This window comes from Tupaia chinensis, unplaced genomic scaffold (genome assembly GCF_000334495.1).
Source record: "Tupaia chinensis unplaced genomic scaffold, TupChi_1.0 Scaffold000054_1, whole genome shotgun sequence".
Taxonomy (NCBI): Eukaryota; Metazoa; Chordata; class Mammalia; order Scandentia; family Tupaiidae; genus Tupaia; species Tupaia belangeri.
Genome location: NW_006159512.1, coordinates 11,190,637 through 11,197,574, shown reverse-complemented (window position 1 = coordinate 11,197,574; position 6,938 = coordinate 11,190,637). Strand labels below are relative to the sequence as shown.

Sequence of the window (6,938 nt, the reverse complement as noted above, 5' to 3'; positions counted from 1 at the left end):
TGGTGTCACCACCACCTGCCCTTACAGGTCATCGAGGGTCACTGCATGCACCCACGCCGGGGTCACCATCACCTGCCCTTACAGGACAATGAGGGTCACCGCATGCACCCACGCCGGGGTCACCACCACCTGCTCTTACAGGTCATTGAGGGTCACTATGTGCACCCACATCGGGGTCACCACCACCTACTCTTACAGGTCAATGAGGGTCACCGCGTGCACCCCCGCTGGGGTCACCACCACCTGCTCTTACAGGTCATTGAGGGTCACTATGTGCACCCACATCGGGGTCACCACCACCTACTCTTACAGGTCAATGAGGGTCACCGCGTGCACCCCCGCTGGGGTCACCACCACCTGCTCTTACAGGTCATTGAGGGTCACTATGTGCACCCACATCGGGGTCACCACCACCTACTCTTACAGGTCAATGAGGGTCACCGCGTGCACCCCCGCTGGGGTCACCACCACCTGCTCTTACAGGTCATTGAGGGTCACTATGTGCACCCACATCGGGGTCACCACCACCTACTCTTACAGGTCAATGAGGGTCACCGCGTGCACCCACGCCGGGGTCACCACCACCTGCCCTTACAGGTCATCGAGGGTCACTGCATGCACCCACGCCGGGGTCACCACCACCTGCTCTTACAGGTCATTGAGGGTCACTATGTGCACCCACACTGGGGTCACCACCACCTACTCTTACAGGTCAATGAGGGTCACCGCGTGCACCCAAGGGCAACCCCCCACCACCTGCCCTTAAACAGAGTCAGTGGCTTGTGGGACAGCTCTTCTATCCCAGGCCCTACCCAATCTACTTCTTACTAGGTCCTTTTTAACAAGGGAACCTAAGGAACATGGTTGCTTTATTTGAAAGGTTGATAAAACAATGTTTGAATAATAAATAAAATTTACGTCGAGGGGAAAACCCCCAAGCATGAAAATACTGACACAAAATTCCAATTTTATGGGAGAGCCCATCATCTTGGTCCTTGCATTACACCCACCCTCCTCCTCTCACAAGACGCTATGGGCAGACGGGGCTCTGGGGCTGGGGCTCGCACTCGGGCACAGCGCCGTCCCAAGGCTGTCCTTCTTTTCGGCTCAGTTTCACCATCGGTATAGTGACAAGACTGGACCACGTGCCCTCAAAAGTCCGCTTTGGCTCTTTAGTTTCACAATGCAATGACAGCCACAAACTGAGAAATAAGTTCAAGAAAAAGGAAAAACTAGGAGAACTATGATTCAACTTTTCAGCCAGGTACTATTTTTAACTGGCTATGTTTCAAAGGTAAGGGGAGAAATGGCCACCCCCCTGGGACGCCATCCTGAAGAGAGATTACGGGGACATGTGGTCATTTCTGGTGTTGTACTACAGCTTCTCTCGTGGATACTGAAGTATGATTCACAATATTTAATGCTATACACTATTGTTACTGCATTGTAATAATTAGGATATTAAAACTAACAGAAAGTTTCATTTTCATTAGAAGTGAGATTTTAATAAAGGTGTGCTATGTTAATTATAAATCATTTCTCTTCAAAGAGACATTTTTCTAGTAGAAAAAAGTAAAGATTAGGGGGAGAAGGGTTTGAGCTCTCCTTCTAACTAATTGAGACTACATTTCTCTTGTCATTTAAAAACAACCAGAAAAGTGAACAAAAGATAAGAAATGAAGGCTTTCAGGCCCTGGCAAGTAGGTGTCATGGAACCATGATCCCTGACAGCAACCCCGATGGAGCAGCTCACTCCAGCCAGGGCAACCCCGACGGCGCAGTTACTCCAGCAAGGGCAACCCCAACGGTGCAGCTCACTCCAGCAAGGGCAACCTCGACAGTGCTGCTCACTCCAGCAAGGGCAACCCCCATGGCGCACCTCACTCCAGCAAGGGCAAGCCTGATGGCGCAGCTCACTCCAGCAAGGGCAAGCCTGATGGCGCAGCTCACTCCAGCAAGGTGGATTCCAGGTCGTAGCAAAGGAAAGGGGACCCCAAGCTGAGCCTGGCAGTCCCGCTGAGTTGGAGAAGGCAGAGTATGAAGTTTGAGGAGGCAAAAGTGACATCATACTAGGAAAACACTGGTGAGGTGGGAGCGGCACAGATCCTGGAGATCTCCAGTGTAGTCCTCTGGAATCTCTGGCTGAGTCCTCATCTGTGCACACGAGTGGAAATGACCTGAGTCTGGAGAAAGTACCACTCCAAACAAGTAAGCAGAAATTCCCAAGATTTACACAGGGCTGGCAACAGTTTGTTTTCCCACCAGCCAGCATGGAAGATCTCGTAATATACAGGGACACTGGGCAGAACTCTCGAGAGGGAGCTACATTGTCCCTAAGCACCCCAGGCTGCTCTGCAGTAGCCCATTTCAAACTGATTCCAAGTAACTTAACTATGCAACAGGGGTGTGGGGAATAAATAACACTATTCAAAGGAATAAAACAAAATCAAGTTATTAACAACATAAAATTAACAACATGCAGTTCAATCAAAATGCCAAGAAGCTGAACAATACAACCTAAAAAGAAAAATCAATCAACAGAATGGGACGCAGAAATGCCAAGATGATGAAAACAGAAGACGAGGTTGTTAAAATAACACCTACTATAAACATGGTCTAGATATTAAGTAGAAGAAAACATGACCACAATGAGGAGAAAATGTAAGCTATAAAAAGGTCTAAGTGAAACTTACAGAGATTTGAAAAAAAGTATCTGAAATGAAAAAGATACTCACCAGGAATGAGAAAATCAAATTACACTATTGTAAAGCAAATTAGACACTAGAGAAGAAAAGATACTGAAAGACATAGTCATAAAAACTATCCAAAGCCAGCAGAGAGGGGGAAAACACTGAGAACACAAACAGAGTCAGTGGCTTGTGGGACAGCATCAAATAATCTTACACAGTATCATTTTAGTCCCAGAACAAGGATCAACAGAGAAAAAATCTGAAAAAATAGCAGTGAATAATTTTTCAATGTAAGATAAACTATAAATCTATAGATCCAAAAAGCTCAACAAACTCTAACCAGAAAAAATGTAAAACAATTATGCCAAGGCATAATCAACCTGCAGAATAGTGAAGAGGATATAAGTGGTCAGAAAACAAAACAAAAAAGATATTTTTGTTTAAAGAGGTAAAGATAAGAATGACACTAAACTTTCGTCAAAAACTAAGTCAGATGGAGAGATGACATTGAAGTCTTGGAAGAATACAGTGTCAACCTAGATTTTTGTTGTTGTTATAGGGCGCATGCGCTAGCCAGAGAGACAGAGAGACTGAAAGCGAGAAATCAGCCCCCGGGGGGATGGTCACAGTGCAATCCTTTCTCTTCCATTCTCTTCTCAGGACCCTGGGCATGCACGCACACACGCCTGGCGTGAGTTTAAGCCACCGGGTCCGGGACTTGAACCACAGTCAACTACAAGGGAGTCCAGCAACATAGCCATCATACCAACTGCTGGTCCCACAACCTAGATTTTTTTAATCCAGAAGTATATTTGAATGATGTTGAATGTAAAATAAAAGCTTAGAGAATACATCACTAGCAGATCATACTAAAAAAAAAAAATTTTTTTTCATACCAAGAAATGTTAAAGGAAGTTGTTTAGGCAGAAGATAAATGATACCAGACAGAAATCCAGACCTTCACAAGAGGAATAAAGAGCACAGGAAGGTATGTTTGGAGAACTGTAACAGGCTTTCTTGCCTATTTAAAGCAGAAGTGGTAAACATATTGTGAGACTTACACATAAGTAAAACGTAGGACAGAAACAGCACTGAGTATGGAATGACAAAGTGAAAGTATACTAGTATAAAGGTTCTTGCATAATACTGGGTTGTCGGAAAAGTCAGGTTCCATTTTTGCATAGAAAAATATGTCATGAGTTTTCTGATGACCTAATACATAAAGTAGTATAATACTATGAATTGAAGACAGACTGTAAAAATGTAAACATGTACACTTCAAAGCCTAGAACAATCCCTAAAAAAAATAGATACACAGCTACTAAAACAACAGTAAAAACAAAATAGAATCATTGGAAACAGAGCAAAACAGAAAACAACAAAAAATTCTCAATCCAAAAGAACACTGGAAGGGGGGGCAATAAAAACAGATGGGACAAATAGGGGAAAAAAAACAAGATACATTTTTGCTATAAGAAGTGTGCACTTGCCGGAGAGATAGAGAGACTGAAAGCGAGAAATCACCCCCCGGGGGGATGGTCACACCACAGTCTCTTCTTCATTCTCCTGTTGTGATCTTGGGCACGCACACACACGCGCTCGGGGTGACTTTTAAGCCACTGGGTCCAGGACTCGAACCACAGTCAACTACATGGGAGTTGAGCGACATATCCATTACACCAACTACTGGTCCTGAAGATGTAAATTTAACCATATAATAATTACATTAAATCTAAATACTTTCAAAATCCCAATGAAGAGAAATACAACTATACTCTAGCTATAAGAAATCCACCTTACATATAAAGACAGCAGTAAGTTCAAAGTAAAAAGGATGAAAAATAGACTGATCGTTCTGACTCTAATCAAAGGAGAGCCAGAGTGGCTGTGTTTGTATCAGACAAAGCAGACCTTAGGATGAGCAATACCACCGAGGTAGAGACGTGTCCTAATGCGACCAGTCAGTCCACCAAACGTTAATAACAGCACGCAGCATGGCTCAGCCTCGTATCAGAGCTTCAAAATGCGCAAAGCAGGGACAGGTAGAAGCCACAGGAGACGTGATGAGAGGTGGAGAGTTCAACACTACTCCTTCAGCCACGGACAGAACAAGCAGGCAGAGGTCAGTGAGGGTACAGAAGACCAGACCACCACCAACAACCAACTTGACCCAGATGACCCGCCACTGGACCGCAGCGGAATATTCCTTCTTTTCAAATACACAAAAGCCATTCCTCAGAGCAGGCCACACTGGACCATAAATCACACTGATTAAAATTATAGACTGATCTAAGTTGACAGCAGATTTAAACTAGTTATCAACATAGAAAGATTATCTGGAGAATAAACAAAACACACCTAAATAAAAATGGGCCAAAAAAAAAAAATGACAAGGGAAACTGCAAAATATTTTTAAGTGAATGCAAATGAAAATGAAACATCTCAAAATATGAGACACAATTACAAAGCAAAACCAAAAGGATTCACCAACAAATAAATCACAAGACACACAAGTCTTCAAAAGGTTCATAGAAAATCTGCTACCAAGAAAGCAATGCATGGATTTAAGTTTTGCCCCAAAATAAAATTTATACTTTAACTCCATTTTCCCACGAACTTTCTGAAGTCCCGTGCATTCAAACTGAATTGACACGATCTGGTGACTAAGCATGGCTAAATATGGGCGGCTGTTATTCACCGTGACATGAAGGGGCTTAACTCCCTAGGACTGACTGAGACTCTCCTTAAAAGCAAGAACGGTGCTGGCTGCTACTGGGTACGCAAAGGAAAAACATGGAGTCCTGACCTACCAGGAAGAAGTAAGGCGTACACCCAGACTCCAAAGTCAAGCAAAAGCGCTGTCAAGGCCACGCGAGTGAAGGCAGCACGATCCCTCCCAGACAGGATGACCCAGGGAGGCTGCATGGAAGTGGAAACACATGGCTTGGGCCCAGAAGCCTCAAACTGCATGGAACTGTGGGACTGCACATAGGGTTCAACATGGGGCACCAGGTGACAAAGGCAGAAGGCAGAAAAGCCGGGCAGCAGTGCAGTGAGCAGCAGCCAGGGCACCCTCACCACAGCGCAGGTGCCGTGGTGGGGAGGAAGCTCAGGCTGGACCCTGAGGACCTGGGCCTGGAGGAAACTGCAGACCCACCTGGGTTCGGAAGCCATCAGTTTGCATCCGAGATCTGCCTGTGACCGGGGATAATCTCTCCAGCATTCAGGCCCACTTCCTCCTCTGTGAACGACTCCCTGTCTGCCCCCGGAGCCGTAGCACCGACCACACTGCACACGCTGGGACGCGCGGTGTGGACACGTGTGGGTCGTGGGAGGGTGCTGAGACGTTTGGGAGCAGGAGGGTGGCCGACTGGCCTGGGGCTGGAGGAAGAGGATGGCGCCCCACAGAAGTGAACGCTGGATGAGAAGAGAGAGGGTGCAAGGAAGGCTGCGGGCAGACCAGACGCTGGGTGGAGCTGCGGGGGGCGCTGGGGAGAGACAAGCCAGCTGGGAAGAGACAAGCCAAAGAGGCCGGCGCAGGCCCGCCCGCGACGGGGTGGACCAGGGTGGACGCCAGGCAGGAGCGAGCACCAGCCCCGACGCAGCAGGTAACGGGAGAATCCAACTCCCAGAAAGGTTAGTTTAAAAAAAAGAAAAAGAGCAGATTTTGGTGGAGATAGTATGATGCTTCTAAACAAACTTGTACCCATTCTACAAGAAATAGCTGATACAGGGAGGAAGAACATCTGGTGTAACGGACTCTTTAATCCTAGAAACTGTTCCTTCTAACAGCGCAAGGCGGTAGTTTCCTGTACAATCACACGATTGTCACTGAGATAAACCTTGTGTTTCAATGTCACCTTAACATTTTTTTAAAGAATTATTTTATTTAACTTTATTTAATTTGAACAGAGAGGGAGGGAGGGAGGGAGAGAGAGAGAGAGAGAAAGTAAGTGAGGAAGCAGGTCGCCAGGTCCAGGACTCAAACCACAGTCGGCCAAGTGGGAGTCCAGTGCCCTTAACCACCACGGCACCTGCCAGCCCCGTCACCTTATCGTTTCTAACATGCCGTGACGTTATTAGAAGTCTGCAATCGTGGAGACTGCACCGTGCAGGCACGGCGGAGAACAGCCAGTGCTTTGTCTGCAGAGGCATCAGGACTCACTACGGAGCAGACCAGTGGTGCCCACCTGGCAGGGCCAAGGAGAGCGGATCGGTGAAAAGGTCAGCCTGGTAGCAAGGGAAAGA

General features: G+C 46.5%; 1 protein-coding gene across 1 annotated transcript in view; it reads right to left on the bottom strand.

Moving 5' to 3' along the window:
- DCUN1D4 (defective in cullin neddylation 1 domain containing 4) overlaps positions 1–6,938 on the bottom strand; it is a gene marked incomplete in the record, with an annotated part of 107,183 nt that overhangs the window by 12,693 nt on the left and 87,552 nt on the right.